Raw genomic sequence first — 17129 nt, 5'->3', positions numbered from 1 at the left:
CAGGAAGGGTATAAGGTTATGAGGTTATCATTTAATGAAATAACGAAAATATTTGATTGCAATCAATATTCTGTATTTAAATTAATATATTGAACAAACTCATTTTGTTTATTTTTATTTTTGCGAGTTAGGGGGTAGGAATAATACAAGTATCCTTTGCAATAAACAGAACATATTTCAATTCAGTTACGTTAGCTTCCATCCTGACCTTGAGACATGTTTCCCACTCTTTAGAAACAAAATATGCAATTTCTAATTGCAGTAATTGCTAGAAAAATCATTGATTGGGTAGGCAATTAAAAATTGATGTCATTCAAAAAACACTTTTTCATAATTTGGAGGAGTGATTAGGAAAATGTGATAAAACATTAAGTCTCAAACTTTTTTTAGCACAAACAAAATTGTATAAAATTTTATACTATATAACTATGGAATATTAATCGCTTCACAACACTGGTTCTAACACAATCATTTTATGATGCAAATATATTTGGCCACTCTCCTCTAGTTTCCTTTTACATCAATACCATATCCATACAAATATTACACTTTAGGAACATAAAAATAAAATGATTTGCAAATAATTGAGGCTCATATAATTGCTGTATTGTGGCGTAGAAGCAAATGCAAATAATACAATCATACGTCAGTTCAGTTCCTTGGCTTCCATAACGACTGTGGACATGGTTCTCACTATTTGGAAATGGTTTCTAATTTCAGTAAATGTTAGTAATATCGTTGATGTAGTAAGCAAGTTTAAAATGTTTATGTCAGTCTAAAACCGATTTTGTTACATGTAGACGAGATTCGATCAAAATTCAGTATGAACAAATTGAATATAAATAAAATTATTAAAGTTATACTATCTAATTATATAAGAATAACCGCTTCACAACACTGGTTCCAAAATCAATATTTTCTGATGCACACATGATTGGCCACCCTTGTATATTTCCATTTTAGCTGAATAACATATTGATATTTTGTTTTATCTTGCACGACATAAAAATACAAAGATTTTTAAATTGCGCATTATTCTTTGTTGGTTTTAAAACTGAGCAGTTGCTAATTTTATTTCAAACCTTTAAATTGACAGCTGTTGATATTATGAATATTAATTTTTAAAAAGAAGGAAGAAAAAATGTAACCTCCTTGAATAGAACTTTTTGTAACATTTGGCAGAATAATACTATACCATTTGAGCTATTTAAGCTTGCGTTGTTTCAATCTGTATATTATGGATTTCCTCCAAGCAGATTTATATAACTGCAGACGTTCCTTTTTTTGTTTTCCCAGTTAATGATTTAGATTTAAAGAATTAGTCTTGTTAATATACGACTAAAGACCCAGATAACAAAATTTAATGAAAAAATACGCTGATGGTTGTAACTGTTATTTAAATCTGAAAATTGACAGATATATTTAAATACTTCATTTACGGAACTTCACTGTAATAGTGAGTGAAATAAACGTAGCAAACGGTATCTTGATGCAATGAAGAAAAAGCTCTGTTATTTATGTAGAAAATAAATACTATATATGTACCTATCCTGTCATTTAGAGCATGCTTTTAAAACAATTATCAACGTAAAAATACATTTCCATTTAATGTTTACTCCGTGTAGTCTTTGCTTACATATAGTTCATAATGCCCATTCAGCGCCTCTTCCAAAACTTGTGTTTCCAAGGCAACATAGAAAGAACGAAGGAAGAGAGAAACAAATGGATGACATTGTGCTTAAAATATCTGAATAGTTATGTTTTCTTTTTTAAAAAAATATAATAATGAAGGAAATAAAAAAGCGCACTCTAAAAATGCGGGTCTAACTTCTCACGCGTAGCGGTATGTAGGCAGCTACCATGCAACAGGGAAAACAAGACAATGATACATAAACAACGTAATGCAATAATTGTTTAGTTTTTTTTTATTTGCGCAATCGTGCGCACATACGTTAAGATGAGAACCCAACCCTTTTCATAAAAGTTAATCAATCAGTGTAAATGATTTGTTTGAGCAAGCTTGACTTTAGATCTTATTTCTAGTTTGAATTTGCTTAAATGTATCATTTTCTCTTAAAATTATCATACCAGCCCATGTTCAAAGGTCGTGTTTAAGTATGAACAAGACATGTATATTCATATTTAATGCAGAATATGGTGATTTTTACATTGAATAATACGATGAGACACAGAGTTGTGATATTTGCAAGAATTTGTTCCCATATAAACGGGGACAGAAAATGGCCCTTATTCAAAATAGTCATTTCATGATGTTTCATTTACCAATCTACTATATGGCCTTGTTACGCTTTTATTTATTCTGGTTTTCTAATTTATATAATTAGTTTTATCTTGTGAATAACTATCTTAATAGTAGAAATATTAACACTCATATGATTGTTCCCTCTTAATGTAAATACACTCTGAAAGAAGACCGAATTTATATATTTTTCCTGGCACATATTTGTAATCTATGGGGTGGTGAAGTTTATGTACAACACGCATTTTCTTTCTCAATTCAGTATTTATATTTGACTTACAGCTTTTTAAAGAAAAACATGGACAAGGAAACTTTGAACTGAATGTTAATCTTCATCACCTGAAGGATATGAATGCACAATACGAGATAATGTGAAACCCATTATGGTACTAAATCTGGCAGCTGACCCCCAGTGAAAAATTGGAATTTGTTAGAAATATTTTTGGGGAAAGAAAGAGTTACATATGGATTGTAAGAAACAACATACTTGGATGGGAAAGAAAACAATGGAGAGAAAAAAATATTTATTACAATTCGAACATGAAAATAACACAAACGATACAGACATTAAAAGTAAGCTTGACAACATAATTGAGGAAGTAGCAAAACTATATGACAAATAAAAGGTGTTATTCTTATATCGAAAACATAAGAGTGGAGATAAAATCCATAAATAATTCAATATCATGCATATAAACAATTGTAAGGTGAAAACAGCACTAACGATATGACGGAAAATAAATATATGTTGACAGAAATATAATATTACGAAAATCTGTAATGCAGTAAATAATTCTGTCCAAAACAAACCATCATTTCTTTTCATCTACCAACGACAGTCAGAATCCTGAGCATGAAATCAGATTGTGCGTAGCTCCGTGATTAGTCGACGATTGCACTACACCATTCAAACGCATGTATATAATTAAACATCCAGGTCCTGACGTCATTACCTGTAAGCTTGACTAGTTACTTGGCCATGTGCTGAAGATGTAATTTATAGATGCATTTAAGTTAAGGTTTCTAAACTGAAGTCTTTGCACTTTACGTAATCTTCATATATATCCTGAGCAAAAAATGATTTGACCGATATATTTAATTGGAGTCCAGTCAATTTACTGAATATAGACTACGCTGTGGATTCAAAAACCACTGCAAACATAATATCAAACATTCTTCTAATGGTTATTAAGGAAAGCCAAGCATGTTCTATTAAAAACTGATACACAAGACTGTATGTTTGGTTGCATTTGAACGTTGTTAAACATCTTCCTGTTAGTACTCATGGTTGTGTTGAATGTGGTGAATAATCCTTATTTCGCGTATTAAAACGTTTATTTTCCCAATCTGGACTCAATATAATTAACTAGATCCTTCATTTGTATGTTAATGCTAAAAACATTTCATTAAATACTAATTACGTATCAGAATAGTTTATTTCTAAATATATGACAAGGCAAGTTTGCCTACTAACGCATTGTTTGTTTCGGGAAATATTTATCATGCAAACGTTATTTATGGCCAATGCTACAATAATAATGGATTTTTCAGAAACATGTTTTGATACAGTGAAAATATATTTGACGAGTCAATTAATAATTCGAGACTTGCATTATAATAAAAATTGTAGAAGGAAAGGCACTCCAAAGAGTAATACATTTGTAACACTTTTTCTAGTAACATCTTCAATTAGACTTTGTAGATACCAGCAGTGTATCATTTGGTTTACACTCTAACCAAAATTTTCTACAAGAACTGAATCTAAATCCAAAGCTAAGACAATTATACGAATATTTTTTAATTGGCAGAGCGCAACATCTGATAAAGTGTCTCGAAAATATGTCTTAAATATATATGGTGTGGGTGGTTTAAAAATGCTCAGTGTATATATATTAATTCTTGCACTGAAAGCAATGTGCGTACATTGGAAACTCTCTAAAACTAAAATGATTTGAAAGAAAGGCTGCGATTGTTAAAGGAAGAATATATATCGCAAGGGCTAATACTATGAAAATAAAGCGATTTAAGTAAGATATACTTGAAGCATGGATCTTCGTTAAAATTCGAAGGTCATATGCCACAGACACAAGAGCAACCAATCCGAAATACTACTAAAGAATACATATAATGCTAATACTCAGGAATCGGACTTAGGAATAAATTCAATTCATAGGCATGTATATTTCTTCGCAGAAAATATATTAATAACTCTCAGTGAAATTGATAGCTATTACTAAACAAATACATACCATTATATTTTTAAATATCACTTATTAGTTTATTAATCTTTAAAATTCTGACCGGTCACTCCTGTAAACAAGCCAAAAATGCAAGTGAATAGGGACAATTTTAATAGACATCTTCATTAAAGCAACATGGCATTTCAACTTCTTTTCAAACATATGACATGGCAAAAGTATCGTCAACAGTATCATATGAAGTATGTGAATGTGTATTCCAAATTAAAATTTTTAACTGTAAGTATATTCAGGAGACGCTCTATAAAACTACCCTCAACAAAGTTTCAGCACTAGTTTCTTATGCGTATTGAAGCAAACAGCAAGTTGATTTTTATAGAAGTGTAAGTTCGATTGCACGTTAATATGCGATTTAGATTGAATAAAGGATGAACATATTCTTTATTTTTTGTGAATGCATGCATTCAGTGAATTTATTATTTTCCTTCGCCTGCAAACAATGACAAGAAAATGGTTAGTTTCGGATTAATTTAGTAAATAACTTTATTTATTCATTCAAGTTGCTATAAAATTTATTCAACAAAAGTTTTTCGGTGGATTATATATGATTAATTACATGATAGGAAAATCGTCTTCGCTTTCATTGAAAACAATCAGTAAGATGGAAACGTAAGAGAAGCCTTTTAAAGCTATTATCACTATTAGAATAAATGACTGTTATAGGCAAGCATACTTTTTCCTAACATGTAAGTAAGTAGCATGGAGATATGTGCCCCTTTTTCTTTCTCTCAAATGGAAATATTTAGAATACAATTATAAATTTATAAACATTTCAGTGCCAGTTTTTTTTTTTGAAATGACATAGCACTGTCTTCTATGTATGTACAGTTTCGTTTGCTAAATAAGTAATTAATAACACATTAAATATGTATATGGTCCAACTAACTGAATCTTGTCACTGAATTTAAATGATTAGAAACTTAATTAACCTGAAGTGATATTTCTTCATAAGTTCTCAGTAACCAAGGGTTCAGTTAACACGACTGTTTGAAAAGTTAAATACAGTAGTCGAATAAGTTTTTGACTAGCATTATCAGTAAATCATCTTGATGTATAAAATGTTGTTTAATGTTTCTTATAACTAACTCTTGTCAAAAATTGGGTTTCCGAGCTATGTGATATTCAATCTGAAAACCATAAATACATACATCAAGAAAATAATGAAAAGTAAAATCCTAATAAACAATCCTCTTAAGCAGATAGGTGGGTATGCCTACCTGAAATGGAAAATCAGTGAATATAATCTTGTTATCCCGCAAGACATCAACTGGAAAATGCAGACTGTATTTACTTTTTCAACATTTGCGTAAGTTTCAAGTAAAATACCATGTACACTTAAACTGTTTGAATGTTTATGACGAATTAAACTATTTTACTAAGAAACGAAATCGTTGTTTACACAAAAGCAACTGTAGGAAGAAGGTTAGCAGCCTGGCGTGTAGTATAATGATAGGATGTATATGCAGATGGGACCATATATGGATAATACGAATTGACAAAAATGATTGTACGTTTGAAATGCAGCATATACAGATAAAAGGAATATAATGTTGCCTTATAAATTTAATGTTATATATATATATATATATATATATATATATATATATATATATATATATATATATATATATATATATATCGATAAGGGGAAATGAAATCTTGGAAAAGCTTACAAGATTAGTATTGACTAACAATCCACCACATGCTGATCAAAACTTTACATCTACCGACCAGCTTCCATACATATTTACCAACATCGACACCTACTAGCCAGCACAGTCTGATGGGTCAGCATTCACATCTACTGACCAATACCCGCACATACCAGCAGACACTGAATGACCCATAACTACTAACGAACACCGACGCCTAATTACTAATATGTCACCTTACTGCCTAGCACGCAAAACTACTGACCAGCATACAATTGTACTGACTAGCATCAGTAGTTACTGGTCAGCACCAACACTCCTCCATAGCAACTACACATACTGACTAACGCCTACTAATCAATATACGTCTGGTTGACCAGCACAAACACGTGCCGACCAGTGCCCATGTATTCTAATCCAAAACCGATATCCACACTATATAACGAATACACAGTCGTATTAACCAGCCCCAACATGTACTGGCCATCACCATGTCTGTTAGACAATACACATTGTAACCGACTAGTTCTGATATTTACTGGCCATTACACAGTATTACCAACCAACATTTATAGGTACTGATATATTCATTCCAATATGTGTGCAAAGGTAGGGCTAACAGTCAAAAAGCTACTTTAATGAGGATTTACACATGGCTTTAGACAGACCAGGACGTTATGAGTAATAATAATAATAACATTTTTAGCAAATTTAACAACGACTGAAAAATATCATGAAAGGAAAACATCCAGAACATTTCAAAGGTTGCCAAAAATGTAACAATTGAAAAGAAATACCAAGGAATGTGTTAACACATGCTACACTCTTTTGATACTACCTAACAAATGATGGGGACAACTTTCTACTGACAATACAATATTCATCTTGACTATACAATGCCCACATATACACGATAACACAATGGATAATGAAAGGGGGTTGATTTAAAAGGTCATTTATACACAAACTTACATAACAATGCTAACCAGTACAAAGATGCCGAATGATGGAATGGCGGGAGCTGTTCATAAATGTTTATGGAGAATGAAACACACGTGTATAACCAAATTGAGTTGCAATAGGGCAAGACGCTAGTTACTCTCAGTCAAAATTACAACTGAAGGCATTTTATGTACTATTCATAGCCATTTATACAAACTAATGTGAAAGTGGATGAAAATGATATTGTTTTGTAGTGTAGCCATGCATAGATACAACTCGACACAAGTTATACACTTACAAACATCCTCATGTGAAATTGGACATATTCTATTTGATGGTTAAGATCACTAGCATTTGTTTTATTATCAATCAAAGATCGTTATTTCCAATAAAATGTATCAGCGTGATGATCGGGTCTTCGCAATGATTATCAATCACGTGTGACATAAACCAAATCCTAAATAACCCCAAAGAAATACAATTATACAAAACATCTTTAGAAAAGTTCTTCGTCGGCGTGAAATCAAACCACTATCAACATCATAAGCTGATTTTGCAATTTTAGCAAGAATGACGACGATGACAGCGTAGCTACATTTGGAAAGGAAAATGTTCAAGACAGCCTTTAACTGTTATAGTTAAAATGTGCTTTCTCCTCCCTTTCCTTGTTTGTCCATTTTCCGTTTGTGTTCAGGATGCCCTGAAGGCAAATATCCTTTTTTCACGAATTTTAATTTTGGCTTTTTTGTAGATACATATGCTCTCCTTGTTCGTGATAATGGATCCTTTATCATCAAGTTGTTGACATTCCAAGACTCACACTCCTTTCTCAAAGTACGTCTAGCATGTACCTTCACTTCTGCCTTGAGAGGAGCTGGAGTTTTATTGAGGGTCCAAATAGGTATTTCCCTGCCTTGATCAATAATTTTCTCCAGATTGCATTAGCGATTGCTTTGATATAGTTTTGATGACTTTTAGGCAATTCCAAGTGGTTGCTGTGATTTCGATTCTTCTAGTTTTGGCCACTGATACTGATTTTCTTGTTTCCTTTGCTGCTGTTCTTATATTTCAGCGAGTGATTGAGAAGCACGGTAAATAATGCTATTGTTGAAAGGCATGATCCACAATTATTTGTTGTTTAGGTGAAAACTCAAGTGTGGAAAATGTTATCCAATGATAAAATTATTTATTATGACGTGGCAGAAGGAGAAATATTTAGCTTAGTCATACAATCCCCACATGTGGGCCACAGTTTTTGTTGAAAATTTGTGTCTGGCGTTCTTGTTAAGATGTAATGGTAGACGGCTTCTGATATGAGCACCGTGGCATTTAAAGCCGAAACGAAGGATATCCAGCAAAGTGCGGCAAATGAACAATTATTTTGGACAAACGGTACCCATAAACAATCACCGTACCCCAGCATGTATTCCTTGCCTTTCAGGATGTTATATGGCTTAACGTCCAAGAGCACAACCCGACTGTACTTGACAAACTCGATGTTACTGAGTTGAACCTGTTTCTCAATGGCCGCCAAAAGCCTGCTTTCGAGATTCTCTTACACTAAACTAACAATGACGTGTTCACATTTAACAGTCAAATCCTATGCAAAATAGACTGCTACCAAAATGAAAGTTCCATAGTATGCCAGATCGCATGAGTGTCTGATGAAAACACAAATTAATTGTTCTCAGGCATGCCACCATACGGTTGGGATTGGATATTGCGAAAGCTCTCGTACACACAAAGAGATGCTAGTGCGATCTCAAGCTTGCGCGATTCACCAGCGGCCACATGTGCAGAAAATGTCACACTGAATTATGTTTTCTTGGATGAGATGGTGATCATCGAGATCACGCTCTGGGCTGTAATTATAACCACATGTTGAATTGATGTATAACTTTCGCGCAGCACACACGCCGCCTCTGCTGTGTCAGAACTCATTATCGGTGTCGTAGCAATATACATCATGAAAATCTTCAACAAGTTATTGCACCAGTGAGCAATATGTATCTTAACCCAGGAGATCATTAGTGAGCAACCGGTGTCAAACAGATTTGGCTTCATTAATAACTTGTTGCCCGCATGAACAGACACCACATGTATTTATAATGGATCCGTAAAATAGTTAATGTCAAACAATACGCCATGGACATTTCCTTGTTTTTGTTTTGCCTCTGCATCTTGATAACGGTTGATGCGCCAAACTTTCTACATATTCTTCTATCCACTTTGAGTGGTTTTACAATGTATGATATATAGGTGTATGTGTAGGTTCATTGTATTTTCTTTTGGTGTTTCTGCATATTTTTTAATTTCCTTTGTTCTAGTAGTGGCACATATTTTGTTCCAGGTTGCGGCTGCTTCATCCGAATATTCGTCTGTATCATTTTCAAAGGTTGGATGAAATTGACCTTTTTTCTTTCCAGTTAAAAAGTATCATAAATTTTCGCATCTTTACATCCATTAAATACGTCATTATAATACTCTAAATGTTCACCAGAGGCATATTAAACACAATACACTTCCTGAATATCCACCTTGTCCATATCATTCATATGCTTTGAGATCGTACATTGGTATCACTTAATCTGTCAGGTTTGATGGTGGAGTCAAACCAGGAAAAATTGGGTCTTCCAAGATCCATTGGCGACCTTTTTATTAAATTATATATGTGTTTCCAGCATCGACTGATACATGGTTGGGACGTCTTTAGTTTCTCCAACAAGTAAGCGATGCCATTTGTTTTACAGTTGTTTTGGAGGCCTCGGCAATTTCTTTGTCGGTTTAATCACCGGACACGGGAAGAATTTCATAACATGATTCGCTGTTTAGCTCGAACCTGTAGAGTTTTCTCGCGATTGATTTGACTGGTGGACAACGCAAGTATCGTGTTTTCAGAACACACGAATGCGTCAATTTTACAATCAAAACCCCAAAATTCATCCAAAATAAATATGTCCGGTAGGAATATCGCAGATAATTATGGAAAGAGACGCAATTGCAAGAGCACGTTGAAAAAACGCGTAAGATGTGATTCAGTAAGGAAGTATCCATCGCTTGGTATCCAGCGCGGACAAATTCATTTTGGTGTATACCGAATACACCCTTCTGATGGTTCCTGGGTCAGATCATATTTGTTGCGTGTCCGACGTCACGACGGTCTCGAAGACATTCCAAACACAAATCGTGTTTGAGATCTTCTGGACAATCTCTTTTGGAATATCTTTTACTTTTATGATTTTGGCAGAGCTCGGCTGTCCTACCAAAATCGAACACATTTTTGGCCGCAGTCCAACATACCTTTCGATTAGTTTTACCCATGCACTGAACTTGCCAACCACCTTTCCATTGGCGGCACTAAACAACCCATGTTCTTTCGGATAATCTCTAGTATAAACTCATGCACCAAACATGGCCGTGCCATGTCTGCGTACACATCATCAGTGGTTATATGCATCAGCAATGAGTCAGTGTCGGTGTACAGCATCGTGAGCCGATCATGACAAAGTGGTTTGATCTTTTTATAGTAAAACTCTTACATGAGTACTTTCCACAAGTTCAGCACGGTAGTTATCACAAAGACTGGCTTTTTCACTTTGAGTTTTGAGTTTTTACTTTAAATGGAAAGTAATCCACCATCAAAGATTTGTCTGAACTCAATGGCCGGATTCGCAGTGATCCTTCGAAGTCTGTCTTGCTCGCTATTATCGTGGACAAGATAGACTCGAATTATTTCGTGCAGATTAGCCGTTATATTTTCAAACACGGCATTGACCCTGAGCTTGTAAAAGTCCTTTTGAAATTCGTTGGTGACCGTTGTCATAGGAGCACACGACCCAAGCTCCCTGGCGAATTCCAAGCAATCGATTGATCTTGGTAACACTCATACTCAATCGCAAGTACAGCTGCAGATTTCTCACTTTCATTATATAGATGTGTTTGTTCCGAAGAATCGGTACCAGTTTCGTTCATTCGATGTATTGCGGCCGGACACATCAACAATCGAGGACTGATTCGGGGAGAACCACGAACAGGGCACATACAGCGCTTCTGGCCCAGTGTGAATTCTCGGGATGTGCCAGGTCAACTTTAAGGAAGTATCCGCGATCACCTTGGATGTCATGATCGTGCACGTCTTCTTGTAGCGCAATGTACACAGGATCGATCCACTGAAATCTATCAACCACAAGTTGCTGAATCATAGCCAAACTCTACAAATTGTTAGTATGGAATCACGTGACCAAACTGTTGTTGTCAGTGGGGTTATAGCGGACACCTCGCGGTTTTTGGCACGACTGAATAAGTGACTTCCCATAGATATTCCACCACGAAGTGCTCACTCGATAAACATATGCTGGTCAATGTCAGTGAGCAATTTCAACTCGATTTTAGTCTTGGACTACTAAGTATCCCAGCCCATACAAGGCGACGAAACTGCGCGGCATCGAGCTTGAATACGTGCATGATGGTGTCATGAAATGATTCAAACACGTCAGCGAGCATAGATGGTGATAATTGCTGAGGTTTTTGAAACCCTAACGCAGACCAAACTTTCTTTCCATGTTCGTAATCGTTGGTGGAAATTCCATCACGTGACAAAGATAAGTAAAATACTTTGATTGGTGGCAAGTGAATTTCAGCAAGTTTGTCCCAGTCGTGAATGTACCAGTACGGATACATACCTTTTCTTGTTATCAGGTCTGTAATTTATTGACAGTATCGACAAGTGATTTGAAAGTTATACGCCGTACGATTATTCACTAACTTCTCCAATTACGAATTCATAAATTGTATCAAATCGAAAAACTGCTATTCTCCCAGTCAAAATATCATGAATTTTTCCAACTTGTTGGAGATCACGCTAATCGGTTTGTCCGATGCCTTCGCTACTGATTGGCTTATCTAATGGCCATCTTACCCACTATGGTTACGTAGCACCAAAAGAATTTGGTTTTCTTGGGGTAAATTTTAAACTGCACATTGCACGCGTTGTGCGCAACACCTCTGTACGCACCAGTGATGTGACAGTGACATAGAACTATGGAAGCAGGACTTTTCCTTTCAACGTTGAACGGGATTTGCTCTTCGTCAGTGAAAACCTTTGTTCTTTGTCAAAGAAATCTTTTTCACAAATCCAGCATTGAGTTGTTGCGGAAAACTCACAAATGTTATCAACAATCGTATTTGTGGATGCTGGTGAATCGACCTGCTGTCGAGTCCGTTGCGCGGTGACTTCGTTCGATTTGAGCTATGCACGTCGCACTCTGGGCACGATAAAGGACTGGCAGCGATGATTTTCCACCACATCGAACCACAACATATCATCATCCTATGGAATGTATTGTTGCACTGTTAGCAAAGCATATATGACATACGTGTGTTTCATCTCTCGCTGTACTGCAGTAAATTTTACATTGTCTTACAACTAATAGGCATGATCGTACGCAGTTGTTTTTCACTGATACAAGCGCAGTAACAATCGTCACTGGTGAGCAATTCGGGAGTGTCAAATACGGTGTTTGCTGTTCCGGTCAAGAAGCCGAACAATATCCTTGATCCATACGTAATGCGATGTCAATGCTGTTCTTTTTTTTCATATCAGTCAGCAACAACAAATGGATATGAATATATTTATCAATGACACGAGGGAAAGAAGAGGCAGCGGATGAAAACCTTGGTCGAAGGTGAAAGCATTAACAGCAATACCTGAGTTAAGTTTTCAAATTTCTTTAGTGAGGCTTTGGTAACCTGCCTAGAAAACTCCATAACACGTAAGTTGCGTTTACCCAGGTGTAGCCGGTATTTTTGAGGCATATATTTGTGATCACTGACTGGGTATATCGCGGACAAAATCGCCTATTCAAAACGACGATTATCAAAATTGTTCACATTTGTAACTGACACTTGCGGAACCCAGTTTCGTGATATGTAACTGGATAAACGACTCTGGTGATACGGCAATAAATGGACCTCCGTCTTTAAACATCTTTCGAGAGTCCATGCTGATCCTCAGTGTGTGTGTGTGTGTATTCTCCAACATTTCGGGAATAACATTAGTAGTACACATGGTGACAAGTTTGGGATTGTCTCTCATTGGACAGGTTGGTTAGCTGGTTCTTAGAACAATTAATTTATTTCCAATTGGATGGATCATGTAATATATTTTCGTTTGAGATGTTTGATACTTATAATTTGTAATGTAAGAGGACGTTCGAAATGCATGTTTTATATCTTACAGTTGTATATAAACAGGTAGTGTTGGACAAATTTCTCATTTTTATTTATGTTTGGCAACGTCAAATCTGTAGACGTATTTTATTTCTTATTTAGATACTATTTTAGAGGTAACAATTGTTTAGAATATTCATTGGAACTACAAAGTGCTCACTGGACTAAAATAGTATTCTGGGACTATTGTGTATTATTCAAAGGAGTTCTAAGGAATGCCATTTTGATACATCAGGGTTTGCGAATGTCATGTTGATAAACCAGGGTTGCTGGCAGACAAGTGCATTCCATGCTCTAAACTTCATTCTGAGTATTTAATTCCTTTGGACTTAAATGAACTTGTTAATATGATTTTGGAATAAATATATAATACTGAAAGCCCTTCTTACACTTTTTTTTATAACGTTGATAATTAACCTAGTTGTTTAGTAGAAAAACATGTTGGTTTTGCGTCGTTCTGTTGTTTATGCCCATTTAGTCGTAACATCACTTATTCCAGAGAATGAATTATCATATCAGCATTTGGTTTTCACTGAAAGAGTTACGAGGTTTGTTTGATCATAACAAAAATGTTGCCGATTTCATTTTTACTATGTAGACTTTAATAGCTACTTGAATATCTTGATATATTTATATATCTAATTCTCATATTTGGCTGGTAATATTGATATTGTGCTTCCATCAACAAAGTTCTCATGATGCTTTGTTGTTCGACAATGGAAATGGCGCCAACTTTATATCCGATATGTCCACCAAACAACCTTTAAAATATAATTACTGTTATCTTCGAAAGTCATCTTAACAAAGGGTTTCCTCCAGAAGGTTTCCTACTATATCGTGCTTCCACTAAATGAAAGTGTTGCCAATTTGCATTTTCAATGATAAATATCTGGAAGGGATTATTGTTGTAGTTATATCTTGCTTGCATAAAGGAGCGTGGAAAAGTTTGAGTAATGGAGAAACATATTTAAATACACATTGATGGCTGGGGTGTGGATGGAAACTTAACGAGTGCACTACTTGTAAGGATTATATAATGTATTAAAACATAAATATATGAACCCAAACATGGACAACTTTTAATGCTCTGCCTGTGTGCAAAATAACAGTTACGTTGAGAATTGCATAGGGCTAGAGTAATAATATAGTAGCTACATTATATGAATCAAGTAACTGGAAAGAAACATGTGTCATACATCCATACACAAAAACAGTGTTTGCGGATAACAGCCTCCTTTGTGAAAGACATATAAACGATTTTTACATGTAATAGTTTTCATTTGGTCACATAGTATTCGTTCAAGTTACAATTTAGGCCAACATATTTGCACTCCATATGTATCATGATCATATACTTACTTTGTAATTTTATGTGTATATTAGCATGGCAAACTGAAAAAAAATAGGAAGAAGAAGAAACCATTTTAGAGATCTGCCCCAACTGATTTAATATCCCTTGCTATGCTATTCGTGTAACTCTACAAGCTACATAACTTCATTGGCAATGCCCCTTTTCAAACATCGAATTAATTATTGTTGGTTCGTTTATATCGTTTTATTTTGGTTGCATATGAAATATGCTATTACAATCAAACGAGTATGTGAAAATAAGTATAAGAGGTAAATTACTTTTCTCTGTGCATTTTTATGTTCCTAAGTTATTTTATCAATAAACGATTTACCAGAAAACCCCAATTTGTGCAATTTCTCTAATTTTGATTTCGTCGCTTTTACATCAAAGACAATCTGGGTATATTTAACCTCGTCAAACATAGGCTGCCTCATCTACGTTTATTTTAACCTATGCCAGAACTTCCCCAATCTATTTGTTAGTGTCCAACAAAGTTACCACTATATTGCAGCATTTATTATTGTTTTCGTTATGTCTTTCTACCAAACTCATCCACTGATAGTGTTGTCTAAGCTCTAGAATTGTAACTGATGCATGTCTGCAACAACAATAATCAGATCGTTGTGGTCGTGGTGGTTCAACATAAGCTGGCGCTTCCAGCGGCCGTCCCATCACGGATCTGATAGACGAATTACATATTTTAAGGGAGTAATCCGTAGTCGATATTTCAATGGCGGCACTCAGCGTTGGCTCGTGTACTTTGATAGCGATCTTTTGATTCTTTTCCTATTATAGATTTAATTCTAAGTTGAAGATCATCATATATTTGTTCGATTTGCTATGATTCTCTTGGCACATGGACGGCTTCCCAGACGGGAACCGTTCCAACCGGGCTGGTTTTATGCGAGAATACCAGTGAATGTACGAAGGATAATTCACCAAATGATTTTTCTTTGATATTTGGATAACTATAATAAAGTCGTAATTGTGACAGTGGATCTCAAGGGACTGACCATTAGGAGCTTTTATTGCAGGTGGAAAACCAATATCGAACTCCGACCGTGTTGACGCTGATGATATCAATGTGGTCGTCGGCGCCGTTGTGTTAGCGATGATCTGTTCCAGTCGTGTGATTGTGTATGCGGTCATTATTATCTATTAGTCAGATTCTAAATGTGGCGCTGGCAACGTTGAAAACGTTGTGTTGGCATTATCGTTTATATCAATAGTAAATATCCCTAACTGCAGCAAATACATTGTCTTATAGTACACGGTCGTTTAACAAGGCTGACATTATGTTATATTTATGCACGCAGATGTCGCAGCGTAAGTTATTTCCATGTGCTCGTGCTACTTTGTACTGGCACATGTACATATTTTTTCGCGATAACATTGATTATACCAGCAACACGAACAACAACATAGGCACCGGTTCAAACAACGGTCGTTATCACGTGCGTCGCTGACAATAAGCCGATTAACATCGTTGTTCCAGTGACCAGCGGGGAAACTACGTATACAACATTGTCGATGACGATGATTCGTCTGCGATATATTTTTGTGTTTATCATGTTCTCGTCGATATTTTTTCTAGCGATGCCTTCCACGCACATGCTTGATTAGACCGAAAGGATTGTTCGGGATTCAATACCAATTGAGATGTTTTCGCGACGAATTCCAGACACCACCAATACGTTGTTGCAGTTAATTGTTTGTATTCTGGATCCAGTAAATATGTTTCCTCGGCATTTTGATTTAACATGACTGAGAAGGTTTCAGAAAATCTGTCGTTGGAATGACGCCATGGATATATCGCAATTATCTTAAATCAAGCAGCACTAAACACGAGACCTTATACACCCCGGTAACCTCAGCGGTATATCTGATGGTGTTATTTTGATATGACCATATTCCTAATCCAGTCGCCACAATGTAAACTTGATGAGCGTGGTCGTATGAAATACACCAGCCACAATCTTTTTGATTGTATCGAGTTCACTGTTTATCGAATTGATTCAAAAGTTGATGCTAGTGACTAGATCAACAAGTTTTTGTTAATTGCAGAGACTTTAATGTTGATGACCGTTCGATTTCCAAAGAAATTATCTATGGTTCTCTGTATGTTTTTACGAAAACTTATAAACGCCTTTACATTCTTATATTCAGTTCTGAATGTTACCAGTCCATCATTGATTGTTATTAACGAGGTCATCATCGGGATGCTGATGTTGTCCACGTATTTCTTCGTCGCAGCGTCATTGTCTAATTCTGGTTCTATCAAATTAGTAATGATATTTCTCCTTATGTTGAAATCGCCAGTCATTCCATCATCGGCTTTTCCAACACATTTACTGATCGTGGTGTAGTTGTTGTCCTCGTATTTGTTTGTTGCCACGTCATCGTCTTTAATCTTACCGATTTTACTAAACACCACTAAG

General features: G+C 35.4%; 1 long non-coding RNA gene across 1 annotated transcript in view; it reads right to left on the bottom strand.

Moving 5' to 3' along the window:
- Nucleotides 1-17129, bottom strand: part of LOC149792190 (uncharacterized) — a 109250-nt gene that overhangs the window by 53511 nt on the left and 38610 nt on the right. The gene's annotated exons all lie outside the window — the stretch shown is intronic.

Source organism: Sinohyriopsis cumingii, chromosome 9 (assembly GCF_028554795.1).
Source record: "Sinohyriopsis cumingii isolate HCF-2022 chromosome 9, ASM2855479v2, whole genome shotgun sequence".
Lineage (NCBI taxonomy): Eukaryota > Metazoa > Mollusca > Bivalvia > Unionida > Unionidae > Sinohyriopsis > Sinohyriopsis cumingii.
The sequence above is the reverse complement of the archived record's forward strand: the minus strand, read 5'-3'. Positions and strand labels throughout refer to the sequence as shown.